Consider the following 17,031-nt stretch of genomic DNA (forward strand, 5'->3'; position numbering starts at 1 on the left):
TTGGAATTGGTGCTGTTCAAAATCTCTGGAGTGACTGTTAGCTAATTAAAACCTATACTGATTGCATGCCATTTTTCCATGCTTGTAAAAGAAAAAAAAACACACACACACACACAAAAATTAACAGAATGAATACTGCTGGGCAGAATTTTTATCTTCTGATAAAAACTTCCCCCAAAGGATCAGAACCCCCTTGCCCCTTTGGACTCCTATCCGAGTAAGGGTATTTTTAATGTTCTTATTTTGCCATTTTTCCACCAATATCTATTTTCCTACTTCATTTTCCAACATATCTCACTGAGTATTTCTAAAAAAGAGAAGCTATCCCAATACACACAATTCCTAAAAGAAACTCAGTACAACACTATCGAATTCAGAAAGTGCTCCTCAGACTTGGGTTCCAAGAGCATCAGAGGGATGAGATGGGAGTCTGGGTTAGGAAATTTTGTTTTAATCATTTTCTCCATAACTAACAACTGAGGCCCACTTAAGGAACAAAGTTGACTTGCAAATTTCACTGAGATACCAACATCTGAGAACACAGACAAAAAAGAAATGATTCACATGAAAAGGAGGAATAGGAATGAAAAGAAGTCATATTAACACTGGAAACCATCTTTAAATGACTGCTGCCATATTTTATCACGGTAAATTTTAGTCAAATATGGTATTTGTAAATTTAAACTTTCTGTCATAGGAAGGGGGCCGGTACCTGTTTAAGCTTTATTTTATGCAATAATATAATCGCTTATTATTTTGGCAATTAGAAGTAGTCTCAAAGGAGATTCCAATTTGGTTGCTGGCAGCCATACTGGGTTTCTTGATTTCAGTGCTCAGAATAGGGTGGTCTCATGGAATAGCTGACCACTAAGGAGGGGAGGAGTAAAAGGGAATTGCCTATCAGTTTTCAGCGTAGAATGCATCAAGAACAATCAATGGATAACTGATATAGTTTTGTTTAGAAGTGAACTGTATCATAGCTCACTACTGCCAGAGAGGCAACGATGTACAACAAAGGAAATGAAAAATTCAAAAGTCATTCAACCACCTGATTAAAAGAAAAACCAATATTTAATACCTACTGAGTACAAACCTGAGGAGAACCAATCTGTATTACCAAAAAAAAAAAAAATGTTTTCATTTTCTGTAAGATACAATGAACTGGTAAACAAACATTAAAAGTCAATTTTGTGTTACCGCAGTATCTTGATTCGTCTGAGTTGTAGAATCTTAGCTATTATTCTTTGGTCAAACTCTACAAATACATTATTTCAAGAAAAGACATTTAACCCATCCTTTTTGATACATTTCAGTTCAAACTGCAAACAACATAACAAAATTTCCATTTCCTATTAGTTTTGCAAAGTTAAGGGAGAAAAAGGTGCATGTCTTTGGTAATGCTAAATCAGTAATAGTATATTGCAAAATCTATTGGCTTTTTTCCTTTTTATATGCTTCAAATCTTAATTTATTTTGCTCAGCAGGTTAGTAATCCCAGAAATCTGTGGTGGTGTTGATCAAATTAATATGCTTGACATGCTTTATGACTTCAATTATTAGCACTGAACTAAAAGAAAGATGCTTATTTTCAGAGTAAAGTCCCTATACCCCCCAAAACAAGGAATATACCTTCCCTGAATTTTCCACATGGAGAATGTTTTCTGAAGATCACTGGCATATAGAAAGTGATTCTTAGGTTACAAGAGTCAATGCTGGTATAATGACTTGAATGCAAACACACTCAAAACAGTTTGAGTCATTGACATTCAAACAGAAAAGTGCACTTTAAAATTTTCCCAGGACTCCTGGGTGGCTCAGCAGTTGAGCATCTGCCTTTGGCTCAGGGCGTGATCGTGGGGTCCTGGGATCGATTCCCGCATCGGGCTCCCTGCATGGAGCCTGCTTCTCCCTCTGCCTGTGTCTCTGCCCCTCTCTGTGTGTCTCTCATGAATAAATAAAATCTTTAAAAAATAAAAATAATAAATAATAAAATTTTTTCCCATACTTATTTGGAATACAGTACACAACCTTGGAGAAGAAAGCTGTAGAGTAAATACGAAACTAAATAATCTCTAAAATAATCAGCGTTTAAGTTCTGACAGAGATGAAGAATACCATCTTCGGCTTTGCCAGCAAATTTTACATGTGACTATTGCCCGACCAAATACAAAGCCTGTTTGGTACAACTATCAAAGGGTCCTATGGAATTTCAAAATGGTTAAGTAAAAATAAGTTAAACAGTTTGCACGTAATGCCCTTAGTTCCCTACCAAGTGATAATACCTAATATTGAGACCATTCTTGAGTAGAATGGCCCCCGTCCGGGATGGCCAGATATGCAAGGAAACTAGAAATAGTCAAGGATTATAAGGTAGTAGGAGGAAATTAAGTATGGACTAAGAAGGAGAGGATATCAAAAGTGTAAGAAAAGGATATTTCCTTTTGTGTCTTGATTTCTTGAGCTCTCTATTTAGAATTCTCGAGAGGCACAGCTTAAGATGGCTCTGTAGCCTTTACTTCTCTGGAGGTGGTATTTTAGGAAACTGTCAGCAGGCTACACACCCCAATCTTAAGGAGGAAATTCATGACACACATTTTTTTTTTCCACTAAGAAGCAAACAAAGCTTACTTTTTTTTCTCTTTATTTCTTTTTGGCCAATAAAGATTGTCACCTCCATAGCCACTCATCATCTGAAACAACTTGGGTCATCCCAGAGGGTGATTCCGTGTCTTTCTTGAAATCAACCAATTTTCCTTCTCAGCTCTTCTCTGTCCACTGGGGTTGTGGAGCATCACATGCTTCAGCTATTAAAATATGGCTCTTTATTTATTTGGTATCTGACTACAGGCTGAGCTCTGTTTATTTAGGGGAATACTTACAAGGTGGAGAGAAAGCTCAGATTCTCCATTACCTAACAATGAAAACCTATTGGCTTTAATAACAAACGTAAGATTCTTGGATGGCAAAAGGATTCTAAGAGTATTTTATTCTCATTCTTTTCTTGCTAAGGAAAGGGCCCAATCATCAGCTCTTTATCCTGCTTGAAATATCTGGGTTTTAAAATTTTGCTTTAAAATGTTTCTCCTTTTGATTTTGGTCAATGAAAATTCGGCCTGCCAAAACTCATGTATGTAGAGAGCAGAGAAAGATAAAAAGCAATTGAGTTTGAGGTTTTAGAGTCTCTGAAAGGCTCTTCTTTGAAGATGCTGAGAATCTTGCATGTGAATCTAAAATGAAGCTTCCAGAACCACTCATTTATTATTCTGATAAATAAACACATTCATGTGTGATGATTGCCGTGAGCCCAGAGAAAAGACAAAGTCCTTTATGGTTCTTCCTGTGTTTGAGTTCCACCAAAAGGAAGATCCTTATTCCATGGGAAGATACTTAATCTTCTGATGAGAGCCAAATTTCAAGTGACTGAGAAGCAAACTCTGTCATTCTGATAGAAATCATGTTTTTAGGGGCGCCTGGGTGGCTCAGTTGGTTAAGTGTCTGACTTTGGCTCAGGTCATGATCTCAGTGTCTTGGGATCAAGTCCTGAGTGGAGCTCTACACTCTGCTTGTCCCAGGAGTCTGCTTGTCCCTCGAGTCTGCTTGTCCCTCTGCCTCTCCCCCTGCTTGTGCTCTCATTCTCTCTTTCTCTCTCTCTCAAATAAAGAAATAAAATCTGCTAAAAATTTTTTAAATGTCAAAAATTTTTTTTAAAAGCCAACCTTTAAGTTCAATGTACATGAAAGTTTAGTAATCTGTTAAGGGAACTGTATTCGGCATATTGCAATCAACTGGGGAACTTTAGAAAAACACTGAGCTCTGTCCCCAGCAGATTATGGTGGCAGGTGCAATATGGACTTTGGGAATTTTTAAACCACTCTCTCAACCCCAGTCAATGCTAATATGCAGCCCAGGTTGAGAACCACCAGCCCTTTCTTTTCTTTTAAAGATTTATTTATTTATTTATTTGAGAAAGGAAGAGAGAGAAATGTGGGAGGTGGGGCAGAGAGGAGGAGAGGGAGTCCCAAGCAGACCCCGGCACCAAACACAGAGCCCAATGCCTGCCCAATCCCATGACCTGAGCTGAAACAAAGAGACAAGACACCCAACCAACTCACCCACCCAGGTGCTCCTGATAACCTGCCTTAAGAGATTTAAGATGAAAAACTGAAGCCATTCAATCAACGCATGATTCATTTGATATTTATAGCTCACAATTAAAATTAATTTTAAGCCAATATAATTCATTTTAATGTATTAACCTTACAATATTCTTCAAATATAAATATTTAATTCATTTGATTTGCTTTTTCTTCTAGTGATGGTCCCTATCATGTCAGCATATGTGTATCTAATAGGCTATTTTTCCACCTGCCTGACCTATTATTGTCACTCCTTCTATAAAAATTACTTGAAGCCATTTATATGTACTCCTGAAATTAAACTCTATCCTATCTAAAGTACTGATATTCAAGGATTACAACAGTAACTGTGGAGAACATTTTGGGGACAAGAAACTACATGTTGAAGTCAATGGCTTCTGAGATTCCAGTCATAGCTCAGAAAAAAAGTCCTATTCCTATGTCCACCATGAGCTTTACTTTACAAACATGGACATGCAGACCAAAAAAAAACAAAAATGCCAACACATTGCCAGTAAGAAAGATAAGAGGATTGGGGGTACAGAGATGGAGGGGATACAAAGAATAAGAGAAAAAGGAAATGAAGAGAAGAGAAAGAATTCTATCCCTGCCCTGAGTAAGGACATAATGGTTCACTTAACATAGAATACCAGAGACGACTGTCCACTTTTCAAACTTCTAAGAGTATCCATTAAAATCTAGAAATACTGCCATTTTCCAAAAGCATGCTTATTCCATGGCATGGAATATCACTAATTCACTCACCAAATGAAAGATAATGGTCTATTTATAGTCTAAAGACAGAGATCCATACAGTAGGTAAGAGCACTGATACCGGAGGCACGTTACTGCAGTTTGACCCTAGCTCTGCCATAGATGTTTCTGGGGAAATCATATAATATTTCTTGGCCTTGGTTTCCTCCCATCTAAAAGTAGAGATATTAATATTAATGATTTCATCAAGCCCTGCCTCATAGGGTTATAGAATTTGATTAATATATTTTGGTACTAGCTAACACAGTATACCATATTATATTGGAAGTACTTTACATATACCATTTGTTTACATATACAATTTGTTTAATTATTACCTACATTTTTACAAGAAGAAAAAGGTCCAGAGAGGTTAAATGACTTGCCAACATCACAAAGCTTCTTAGAAGTAGCAAAATAAAGATTTAAATAAAGCAGATGGTTCAAAGAGCTGCCCTTGTAACCACGGCACCGTATTTAACCTCATGGAAAATGATGAAACAGCTCCTGGCACATAGTAAGCACCCTAAGTATTAGCTCTTCTTGTATTAGAGTCTATACGTAGTCTCACAACTCAAGCAGAGAAACAGGCCTTCGTTTCCTCATCTGAAAAAAGGAATCACGATTCCAACATTACAACTTTATTTTTCTCGTAATTAAATGAGATTACTTAAAGGCATAAAGTTCATCATCACTCATCATTACATACTACCTTGAAATATCTTTATTGTTCACGTTGTTACTATGTAAATCTTTAATACATAACTATTTAAATTTTTATCTGCATAATCTCTTGGTCAATATGCTAAATTATACGTTTCCAAAAGCACAGATGATATTATTTTAATAATACTTCACCTCAAAGTCTAACATGGTGCTACAGATGCAAAGTGAAAAGTAATGCTTTTATCATAAACTAATACATATTTGTAGTAAAAACACCAGAAAATACAGACAAGCACTCAAAAAGTGAAACTCGCTCATAACCTAACTACTCTGAGAAGGTGGAATCACTGTTAAATTTTGTTTTATCATATCATATTTTCTATTATAGATCTGCATAGGTCAAATTTCTAACTAAAAATTAGATTATAGGGGCAGCCCAGGTGGCTCACGGTTTAGCACCACCTTCAGCCCAGGGCCTGATCCTGCAGTCCTGGGTTTGAGTCCCACGTCCGGCTCCCTGCATGGAGCCTGCTTCTCCCTCTGCTTGTATCTCTGCACCCCTCCCCTCTCACTGTGTGGCTCATGAATAAATAAATAAAGTCTTTAAAAAAATTAGATTATAGATTTTATTTAAATGCTTAATACACTAATTCATTAATTCTACAAATTATAAAATGTAAAAGCTATGCTATTAATAAAACTACACGTATGGGATCCCTGGGTGGCGCAGCGGTTTAGCGCCTGCCTTTGGCCCATGGCGCGATCCTGGAGAGCCGGGATCGAATCCCACGTCAGGCTCCCTGCATGGAGCCTGCTTCTCCCTCTGCCTATGTCTCTGCCTCTCTCTCTCTCTCTGTCTCTCTCTGTGACTATCATAAATAAATAAAATTAAATAAAATTAAATTTTAAAAAAGGACAATAAATAAATAAATAAATAAAACTACATGTGATTTCCTAATTGGCTTATGGGTCTGGTATAGCTACTTGAAGCCAGCGGCCAGGTATTGACGAAAGGGATAAAGGCCTACCCCTTCCATCCTTAACTTTAGACAAAACAAAGGAAAGATTAGGGGCTAAAGACATAAAGACTTCCTATCAGAATACTTCCTATGCAAAAGAAAGTTCTATTTTGCATCCTCTCTAGTGGAAATACTAATTCTAAATTTTAAAAAAGAATGATAACCAGTTGGCTGGCTGGATTAAAAAGAATAAGCATTCATTAGAAAGGTGCACTAACCATGTAACTGCAGTTACTTCATACCAAAAAAAGACACAGGAAGTCACCGAAGTATGACAAATCATTGAGAACTGACTCCACATTAAAGCCTCTGTAGAGGAAAGTCGAGGTATCAGAGTTCAGAGGGTTTGGTGCGAGAACACTATTTAGGATGTACTTTGGAAACAGAAATACTGAGCCAGTAAACTGCTTAAGAGTGTCTAGAGACTGCGGCCTATATTTTATAGAGTCCATGGAAGAAAGCTCTCAGGTGACAAGTAGTCTAGAGAAATGCCTGCATCTTACTGGCTAAAGCTTTATTGCACCAGTCAGTTTTGACACGTAATGTAAATAAATTCCCTCCAATCTTGTTTGAACTGATACAATGATAAATAAAACACAGCAAATATGATTAAATCTTACTCTTATCTGAAATGTAAATATTTAATGACTCTTCACATACAGAAGCCTTAAAAAAACTCCAACATTTACAAGCATACGGTATTGATCTGAGGCTACGAAAGTTCTTCACTTCTATGCAAATTATCAAAAACGTCAATTTTAAAAAGTCTGTTGTCTTGATGATCTCAACTATCTGTGATCAATCAGTTCACAGGCCTAGTAAAACTACTTCTCGAGTCTCCACAGCAAAGGTATATTACACAAAGGTTATTTAACAAAGCAATGTGTCACAATGTTACTGCATTGGAGCTTCACAATTTCCAAAAAAAAAAAAAAAAATGTAATAAACATTTCATATTTAATTCTAAACACTCCTCCTCACCCCAGCCCCCATGTCATCCTCTACGCCAGTTTTGCCACTATCAAGCCACCTTTGATATTTCTTGTTGAGGACCCGAATTACCTCCAATGTTGCTCAAGAAGTGTCATGGGCATTTCAGATAAAGTAATTCTTTACTGTGTGGGATTATCTCACCTCTCAGGACACTTAACATCCCTCACCCTTCAAGACACTCATTGCTAGAGATTACTTACTCCCTTCCAATCATCATAACAACTCAAAACACATCACACATTTCCCTACATCCCCAACATAGTCAGTAGTGGCTTTTTCGAGAATTGCCTGACTTTTTTTTATTACAAGGTGGAAGATCTGAGTAGAAGGGGAAGGAAAGGTTCCCCAGTGGACCTTCATTATTTCTGCTAGATGGCCGCAACCAAGTTCCTACCTTAACATCCACCAGAGCTGGATGGGGATGCTCCTCCCTAAGCCAGCCACCACCATGGGCCTCAGTCAAGAAGTCCCTGGATATTTTACCCAACCCTAATCTTTTATCTGTTGCAGTCTTTTTCAGAGTGCCTTCAATTATGAAAGAAATAAACTCATCTCAGCATTTATCCCATTGGATAAGATTATTTGTTAATTAAACCAATTCATGTGGGTAAGTGCTTCTAAGTGTTCAATAAATGCTATACTCTGGCATTACTAAGTGATCAAAAAATGCTATATTCATCATCAATAAAATCACAATCATCATTTGTGATTTCTTTTGCAAGCTCAGTCTATCAAATAGCAATTTTGTCCAAAGGCCCAAGCCTAAAGCGTATAATGGTTACCCTTTAGTCTACTATACACCATGCTCTGTACGAAGCAAGTCATTCCTTCTCTAGTCTGGTGATGATTAGCTTAAGGCTTAAACAGTTCTTGCCTCACAGTCAAAATTTGAGCCCTGTAAGTTGTACCCATATTTCTAATAGACACAATGATTTTTGTCCTTGACAATGTATTTTTCAAAAAAGATTACCAAAATTCTTAACAAATATGTTTTTACAAACAATTATTGAATCGTAAAGTCAAATACAATGTAAAATGTATGCATCCATGTGCTCTGCAAATTTTCTCATGGGCTGAAATGACTGAAGTTCCGCAAAATATAAGATGAGCGACACCCAAACCAAAAATATTTTTTTTCCTGGCTTAGCAAAGCCTCCTGTAGCAAGGGAAGCTTTTTTCTCATTGACCAAAGATCCTCCCTCTGGCGTTTAGAATTAGAGCCAACTGTCTCAAAACTGTTCACTGTCAGTTATATGCATGAAAGGTCTGCGATATCATTAAATGACAATCCTGAGACACCTTGTTGTCTGGGCCTGTGTGGGGAAAGGCTCAGTCCCTCAGTGGAGATAAGTGCAGTTTGGTTAGTGAACGGATTAATTCAAAATCTATTTTGCAGGTACGGTTTAATTTTAGGCAACGAGCTTTTAACTCAATATTCACAAGTGTTTGCAATCCTTTTAGTTCCTTCTGAAGAAAAAAACAACATCATGGAGCATAAGGCTCAAAATAGATGTATTCATTAGTCCTTGCTAAGTATCTGTGTACAGTCTTGGTTGCCACATTTTATGTCCCAATTTAAAAGTCGTTCAAGTTCAAATTCTTTTCCGTTGCAAATATGTTCAGGATCCCCAGGGTGTTTGTGACTGAACCAGATGGCTGGCAAATATACAGAGTTCCAGCTAATCGAACTTTTTATCTAAAAATAATTGAGTTTCTCCTCTTCGCGTAGCCCTTAATGAAAAGCAAATCATATAAGGGGAAAAAAGTTATTGATGCTTGTCCAGGTTCTGCTGGGTGATTTAATGTGAATTAATCTTGGTAATGATGGGGAGAAATTAGGGTCCTAAAATAAATTTCTAAGTCTGCAAGATGCCCCTGAGCTTGGCAAATGAATGAGTGGACATGTATGTAACTTGTCCCAGTGGAACATAGAAGAGCCCACAAGTCTTAAAAGCAGACCAACTTTTTGACTTGACTGAAACATTTCCTGATCGGTCTGGTCAATGCAACACATTTCAGCCGTTCTCCAACTATCTCTGTCACCTCACATGCCACGAACAACACACAGTTTTGTGCCCCGGTGCAGTAATATTTTGAAGTAACAGTTTCCGTCCTTCCTTCCAAGTACTGAGTTTGTTCACTTGCATCCCGAGGCCTTCTCCCCCCACCCCCAAGTGTTCAGAGGCAGACACAGGTCACCTACGCAGAGCCAAAAAAGAGATCCATGATACCCAACTCTTCAACAACACTCCGGCCTAAAGGAGCTGAGAGCCTCAGATGAATGCCTGCAGAGGTGTTTGCAGCTCCCCTGGGTCAGAAGAAATGATGCAGGAGAGGGGGTCAAGAAAACCAGGAGGACTGGTCTGGGCCTGGGCCGGGCAGAACTGATGCCACCCATCTCCAGGGTTCAGCCCACTGCCTCGAATCGACCGTCCCTGGGGTTTGCACCCCAAGACCCTGCCCGCCCACCCACCCCTGAGCAGATGTGTACAGCTTGCGGCAGACGGAAGGCCCGGCCCTGCCACGCTCTCTCTCAGGATGCACATGTGGTGAGATAAAGCCAACGGCAACAGAAATGGCCTATTAACCACCTACTAATAAGGGCGGCTCAGAATGTGACAGATAGAGGCACTGCCGGTGAATGACACCCACCTGGAATCGTAGGATACAGGACAAGCTTTGTCTTTCTTTACAAATTCAATCAAGCCAGTGTTTTCTGCTCTTAAATGCTATGCCCATCGGACACACTCACCTCAAGCTTGTATTTCCTCTTTTCCCTTCATTTGTCTCAGCTGCTCTCACATTCCTGCTGCCCTTGGCGTGGGCCATTACTTTTTCCAAGCTTCTAAGAACCACCTTCAGACTCCCAGGTGCTTGTCAGAGTCACTCCTGTGCCACATAGTGAAAAACTACCTCTTCCCCTACTTTGCATTCTATTCCCCTGATCCAGCACCCTCAGAATCTGGTCCAATCCATGGACTCCCAGCCTCTGGTGGCACGTGTTGGCCAAGTCCCACAGCTTCTTCAAAGTACAGTGGCTTTCCTCCCTTAGGGGGCCTGGCACTTTCTGGCCGGGTTATATTGTGAGTCAGCCCTACCGACACAGCTGCTTGCCGGTAGCAGAGGTGGGTTGTGTCCTAAATGGGGTGCTGGTGGCCTCCCAGGGCAGAGGCCTGCGCGTCACCTTTAGAACGAGGGCCGAGCACTGGCCCGTTACGGGGAGGAGCGGGTCCTTTCTGCAGACTCAGAGGGTTCACAGATCCAAGGTGCCTCAGCGCACCGAACACCAGTGCCAGGGTCCCATACTTTCCCCGCGGCAGCCCACACCCTGAGACAGAGACTTGCTGGGGGTGGGATTTCCACGTTGCTTCTCCGCAGCTTAGCTACTCTTCCAGTTAAGTCCTGAGCCCGATCCTTAGCTTTCCCTGCCTCACAGGAACAGAAGGTTGAGTTGCTTCACATGCATCCGAGACCACCTGCGGACTCAACACTTTGCCTTCAGGTGGTGATTAATCACCCCCAGCTTCTCTTGGTCTTACGCTAATGTACCAGGGCCACTAGCAGGAGTTACCCCTGTTCCACAGCCTTGATGATGATTATTTCTCCCTGGATCTCTGGAACTTTTGAGATATTGTACGCACGAGTGCATTTCCTTCACCAAAATCCGTAGCAATTCACCCCTGGGGAGTCTTCACAATTGCAATACCCCCATCAGCCAGGGGCTCTCCAATCTCTCCCTGTGAGCGGAGAGGTGGGGTTTTACCCCCAGCCAGCAGCCCAGCATTCAGGGCCAATATTTCATTTTCGAGTCCGTTTCTGTGGCTTAGTGCTGGCAGCAACTGTCTCAGGTCTACTTCTAGAACCATCCAGATTCTAAGGGGCAGATCTGCACGCAGGAAGTTGGGAGAGAGGTGCTCTCAGAATCACAAAGCGAGGGATCCCTGGGTGGCGCAGTGGTTTGGCGCCTGCCTTTGGCCCAGGGCACGATCCTGGAGACCCGGGATCGAATCCCACATCAGGCTCCTGGTGCATGGAGCCTGCTTCTCCCTCTGCCTGTGTCTCTGCCTCTCTCTCTCTCTCTGTGACTATCATAAATAAATAAATAAAAAAGGAGAATTATTAAAAAAAAAAAAAGAATCACAAAGCGAGGGGGTGCCCCAGGAGCAGAGCCAGCAGAGGGAACTGCCCCACTGTGAGGCCTGTGCTCAGAGGCCTTGGCCCACCCCCAGGCACTCACTAGCTAGCATGCACTTCCTTGAGTTAACACTGGTCCTGAACTAAGAAAGGGGCAAGGTCCCTGTGTCCTTGAACTGGCCAGGCCTTGGGTGAAGGCTGCTCCAAGGAGCCCCCAGCAGGGACCAACTCCAAGGGAAGGCCTCAGATGGGAGTTTTCCACAGTCAATGTGCCCAGCCCCTGGGAGCACGAGAGCCTCTCCAAATCGGGTTCTGTCCACCCTGCCTGCAACCATTAGTATCATTTGTCTCCAATGGCATGCTGGGGCCCACGACTTAAGAGGCAGCGTCACCTTTGCAGGTTTCCATGTGAGGCAGAACCAGCTTCCCAGACATGGAAGGGGGGTCACTGTGCAAGGAGGCCCTGTGGGACCATGCTCAGCGTCATTCAAACTGTACAAATGCTCCCTTCCCAGTCCTCCTCATGGTTTCCTCCTCCCCAACCACAGACAAGAGATCCAGGCAGGCTTCAAGTTCAACTTCCTCCATCATTGGCAAGTCTCTGGTCTTCTTTCAACCCTGACAACCCTGTAGTAACAAAAGATAAATTATTCTAAAATAATCCTGATCCTCTGACCATGCTTTGAGCCAAAATTTTAAAATTCCAGCTCTTTTTTTTTTTTTCCTTTGTAGCCTTGCAGAGCACTTGGGAGCAGCCAGGCTGCAGCAGCACTCCCGCTAGAAGGGACTCTGGGTCGGTGCCGCAGTATGGAGGGGGCACGTCTGCACCATCGCTGTTTACCAGAAACAATCTGTCCAAAAGAGGCCTTCTGTGGCTTCCATAGCTAATTTACCTTCATATGTCATCTGATAGGTCAAATGACTGCTTTTCAAGATTCTGATGTACATTGGCCATGTCAATAAATGTTTATGTTTTTAACAGCTCTTTTTTTTTGCATTCTGTTCCAATAAAAATCTAAAGCTATGGAAGTGCACAAATAACATCATAGAATGATAATTATGGAAATAAGCATTTTACGCAGTTTCCCTATAGACATTAAAAAGGAACTTACTTTTTTTTTTCACATATAGACCTTTTTTTTTAAGTGTCGAGAGCAGGGAAACTTTGTGAATGCAAAGCGAATTTTAAACTAATATTGGTGACAACCTCATGATAGTATAGGACTACTGCTGAGCCAAAGGCTGGAGAAATGGGATTAAGGTTGGCAGAGATACAAAGCAAACATGTTCAAGCAATTCAAGCCTGGACTTAGAAAGAAAAGAGAATTAAAATCATATATATATATATATATATATATATATATATACACACACACACACACACCAAGATGCATTGATTTAATTTCATTTTAAAAATTACTATTTGGATTATTTGTATCTGTTAGCTCATGTCATGTTTAAAAAGTGTTCAGGCATCCCATGCCACACACCAAATGCTAATTAACATCCTTTTGAACTAGCATTGACAGCATTTCTGGCTTTAGAGGAAAGTTTTCTAAATAAGCAACTAGGGTTCTTCTAACATACAGGGCAATACACTGCTGATACTAAGTTTGTTAGGAAAAGGTGGTAATATTTTGAACTATATAATATCCTATAATTTTATGTGACTAAGTTTCTCCACAATTTAAAATAACTCTGTTTTTAGATAAATAGTGCCTAAATACAACTTTAAGTTGTGATTTCATACTTAAGAGAAACCTTTGGGAAGAATTAAATTGCTGATTGGTAACATTTCTGGACAAAATATTTTTAGCTAACAATATATATGCAAAGGATATGTAAGGCTTTAGAAATCATAGTAGAGTACCAGCATCCAAAATGATTTGGTTATGACAACTTGACAAATTGAAATAAGAAATTGCTTTCTAAATAATAACGGTCATAACTTGCCATATAAGAAGTAGGATAAAAAAAAAGAAGTAAGAGAAAGATACTTTAAACCCCCAGGTAAAATTACTTTTCGAAGAATCTAGACACAATTTCAAATGAGTTATCAAAAAATGAAAACAAATAGAAAAGCACAGTTGCAAATAACTTCTGACTATTGTTTAATTCTGCAAAGGTCCTAAACACAATACGTATATTAACATTCTGATTAACATTTTAACATCTTAAAACTGTGTTTAAAGGGGTGAAGAACAGAAGTCAAACACTTGCACATATTTTTATTCTTCTATTATTTGCATATGGCTCCGATGGCCAAAAAAAGAGCTGTCTTAGCAACTACACAAAGCCTTGGAGGTACCCAGCTGACTACCTCAACTGTCTTCGTGAGCAAGGATGAGATGTGCAGCACGCAACATAACATTTTAAACTGAGCATCAGGAGTACCTAAATTGAACAGTTGTTTGGTATGTGCACGCTTCAACCACGTCTCTGTGCATTATTCCCAACGCACAACCACTCTGCATCTCTTCATTTGCCTCCATGCTCTCATCTCTAACCCTAGAGATTACCCAAAGCATTGCACAAATGCTTTCCCTACATAAAGACACTTCTCCCTTTAACAGAAATTCCACTGTGGGTGGTTAAGATCTTTTTCTCAACCCACTACCCAAGCAAGTATCTACAGCCCATAGATAGATCTACCTAAGTGAGGTTCAAACAAGTGCACTTCTAGCAAATTCTCTGTTCTGTGACTGTACCTGTAATATGTGATTATGCATCCTCCCGCCTGCAAATCCCTAGTGTTTCTTGATTTAAACCTTTACATTGCAGCATGCCTAGCCAAAATCATCAATGGTAACAATGGGAAGAAAGAAGGCCTGTGTCACTAAGAAAGATAGAGGGTAGATATTAGTTGGTGGGGAAAACAAAACAAAACAAAAACAAAACAAAACAAAACAACAGCATAAACATTTTCTTTTCTTTCCTTTTTTTCCTCATGGAAAAAAGGGCCTTTGGGCAGCCCGGGGTGGCTCAGTGGTTTAGCGTCACCTTCAGCCCAGGGTGTGATCCTGGAGACCCGGGATCAAGTCCCAAGTCGGGCTCCCTGCGTGGAGCCTGATTCTCCCTCTGCCTGTGTCTCTGCCAATCTCTCTCTCTCCTCTCTCTCTCTCTCTCTGCGTCTCTTGTGAATAAATAAATAAAATCTTAAAAAAAAAAAGAAAAGAGAAAAGGGGCCTAAGTCCTTTTATCTGATTTAAAGCCATTTTCAGAGCAAAAATCTTTCCCATAGTTACTCTGCCTACCATATTTAATTCAAATATATTATCTCAGCACCTCCTTAAAAATACTGAAGTTCTGCAAACTAAAACAAGGAATCAAATGTGGCCCTTTAACCTGAAACAGCCAAATGTAGCCTCTTCCACAAGCCGATTCTCAGATACTTGCAACATTATCCTCAGGTTCTGATATATACAGTAAATTAAAAGCCCATTTAGTGACTTTATTTGACATCTGAACTGTCTCTAAGCCGCCTTAGGCAAAGGATACAAATGTCTGGTTCTTTCAAGGAGAGCCATAACTTACAAACAACTTCACAATGTTTAGTCTTACATTCTTTGGTCTATAGGCCCTGCCATCAGTAATGTGTTTATCAGTGAAAATACTGGGTAGGCCTGTTTGCCAAGGCACTAAAGATGTGCTCAGAATAAAGTGTCCACGAACGTGCTATTAAAATGCAAAAGAATTATGTGAAAGTCACCTTTTCAAAAATAGTCATTTTGCTTCTGACCTTTACAAGGGAATAATAGAGTTTCATTTGGAACATAATTGCATGACCTAAACCATGTGCAGTCTGCACAATGCGCCTCACAAAACCCAAGATGCCTCTTGATAAAATAAGCTGGAAGTTTCCAGTTTAAATAAGCAAACTGAGAAGCGTTTAAGGGTCTATATTCATGGATGCCTTTTAAAGTGCTCATAGTATTAAATAGTGTTCACAGCAGCTTTGTCTCCCTTCCCTTTTGACAGATTTGGATCCTTTTTCATGGCTCAGGGACCTGTCCCCTAGCTCTTCCTCAGACCTGAGCCTTTCTAGGGCTCAGATGCTGGATCACTCAGTTCCCAAATGGTCTTTGTCCTCATTCTCTGCCTCCTCATCTCCCACACCCTGGAAGTTCTTGGCACTGAGCAGAGGTCCATTTTCTTTAGATGCGCGTACGTATAAGGACACACACATGCAGGAGTCTACCTGAAATCCCGAGTCATTCACCTGGAATGGTTCACCTAACTTACCAGCCACAGATCCCACACCTGCTAATTCACCTCAGGCCTCAGATATACCCAAACTAACCATGCTCCTATTCCTGCCAAAAAAGCTCATTCCCACTTGTTCTGTCTGTAAAAATTCCCCAAAGCCTTTCAAGATACATTTTTTAAAAAAGATTTTATCTTTAAGTAATCTCTACACCCAATGTGAGGCTTGAACTTACAATCCCAAGATCGAGTTGCCTGCCCTACTGAGCCAGCCAGGCATCCCTCAAGATGCATTTGAACATCACCTATTTCAACAGATCTATCCTCACTCTCCCAGAAAGATACAGAAACATCCAGAAAACAAAAACAAAAACTTCTGTTTTTTTTTTCCTTCCTAACTCCTCATATATCCATATATAATGATTCTGCATTGTTGTGATGGTGGTGTTGTGGTGCTTCTTCTTCTTCTTTTCTTTTTTAAATATACATCTTCCTTTCTGTTATATTAGAAAGTCCTGGAGAGCAAGAGTCCAAATTCTCTTTTGTGTCACCATGCATCCTTATTGTTTGAAACCATCATTTTAATTGAAATGTCTATGCTTAGGCCTAAACAGGGAGCTAATCTTCTCAATTGATAGTGAATAAGGAAGAAATATTTCTGCTTGGATATCTGCAATGCCTGGAAAGAGTTATTAGTGTATAAAAATAATATAAGTGCAATGAGAGAAGTAGGAACAAAACTGAAATAAATGGAATTAAGTATTTAAATAAACCATTAAAGTCCTATATATTCTGACTAATTTTGGATGGATATTTGGGATTTTACTAATACACATGATCCTTTTCCAACAAAGTGCACATGAACACATAAATACAAACAGGTAAATGGACAGATAGACACACACACCTTTAAGATAGTTTTAAAAAATATTTTATTTTTATTTATTTTAGAGAGAGTGTGCATGCACAAGGAGGGGCAGAGGAGGAGGGAGGGGGAGAGAGAATCTGCAGGCCGACTGACTCCCACTGAGTGCAGAGCCTGGGTCAGGGCTCCATCTAACTACCTGAGATTGTGACCTGGGCCAAAACCTAGTGTTGGATGCTTAACTGACTGAGCCACCAGGAGC

General features: G+C 40.1%; 1 long non-coding RNA gene across 1 annotated transcript in view; it reads right to left on the bottom strand.

Annotated features, from left to right (window-relative positions):
* LOC119871155 overlaps positions 1-12,332 on the bottom strand; it is an 87,055-nt gene extending 74,723 nt beyond the window's left edge. Inside the window, exon 1 of the long non-coding RNA XR_005356784.1 lies at positions 10,320-12,332. This is a non-coding gene — a long non-coding RNA (uncharacterized LOC119871155). The remainder of the gene's footprint in view (positions 1-10,319) is intronic.
* Positions 12,333-17,031: the final 4,699 nt, after the last annotated feature.

Source organism: Canis lupus, chromosome 3 (assembly GCF_011100685.1).
Source record: "Canis lupus familiaris isolate Mischka breed German Shepherd chromosome 3, alternate assembly UU_Cfam_GSD_1.0, whole genome shotgun sequence".
In the NCBI taxonomy this organism is placed as follows: domain Eukaryota; kingdom Metazoa; phylum Chordata; class Mammalia; order Carnivora; family Canidae; genus Canis; species Canis lupus.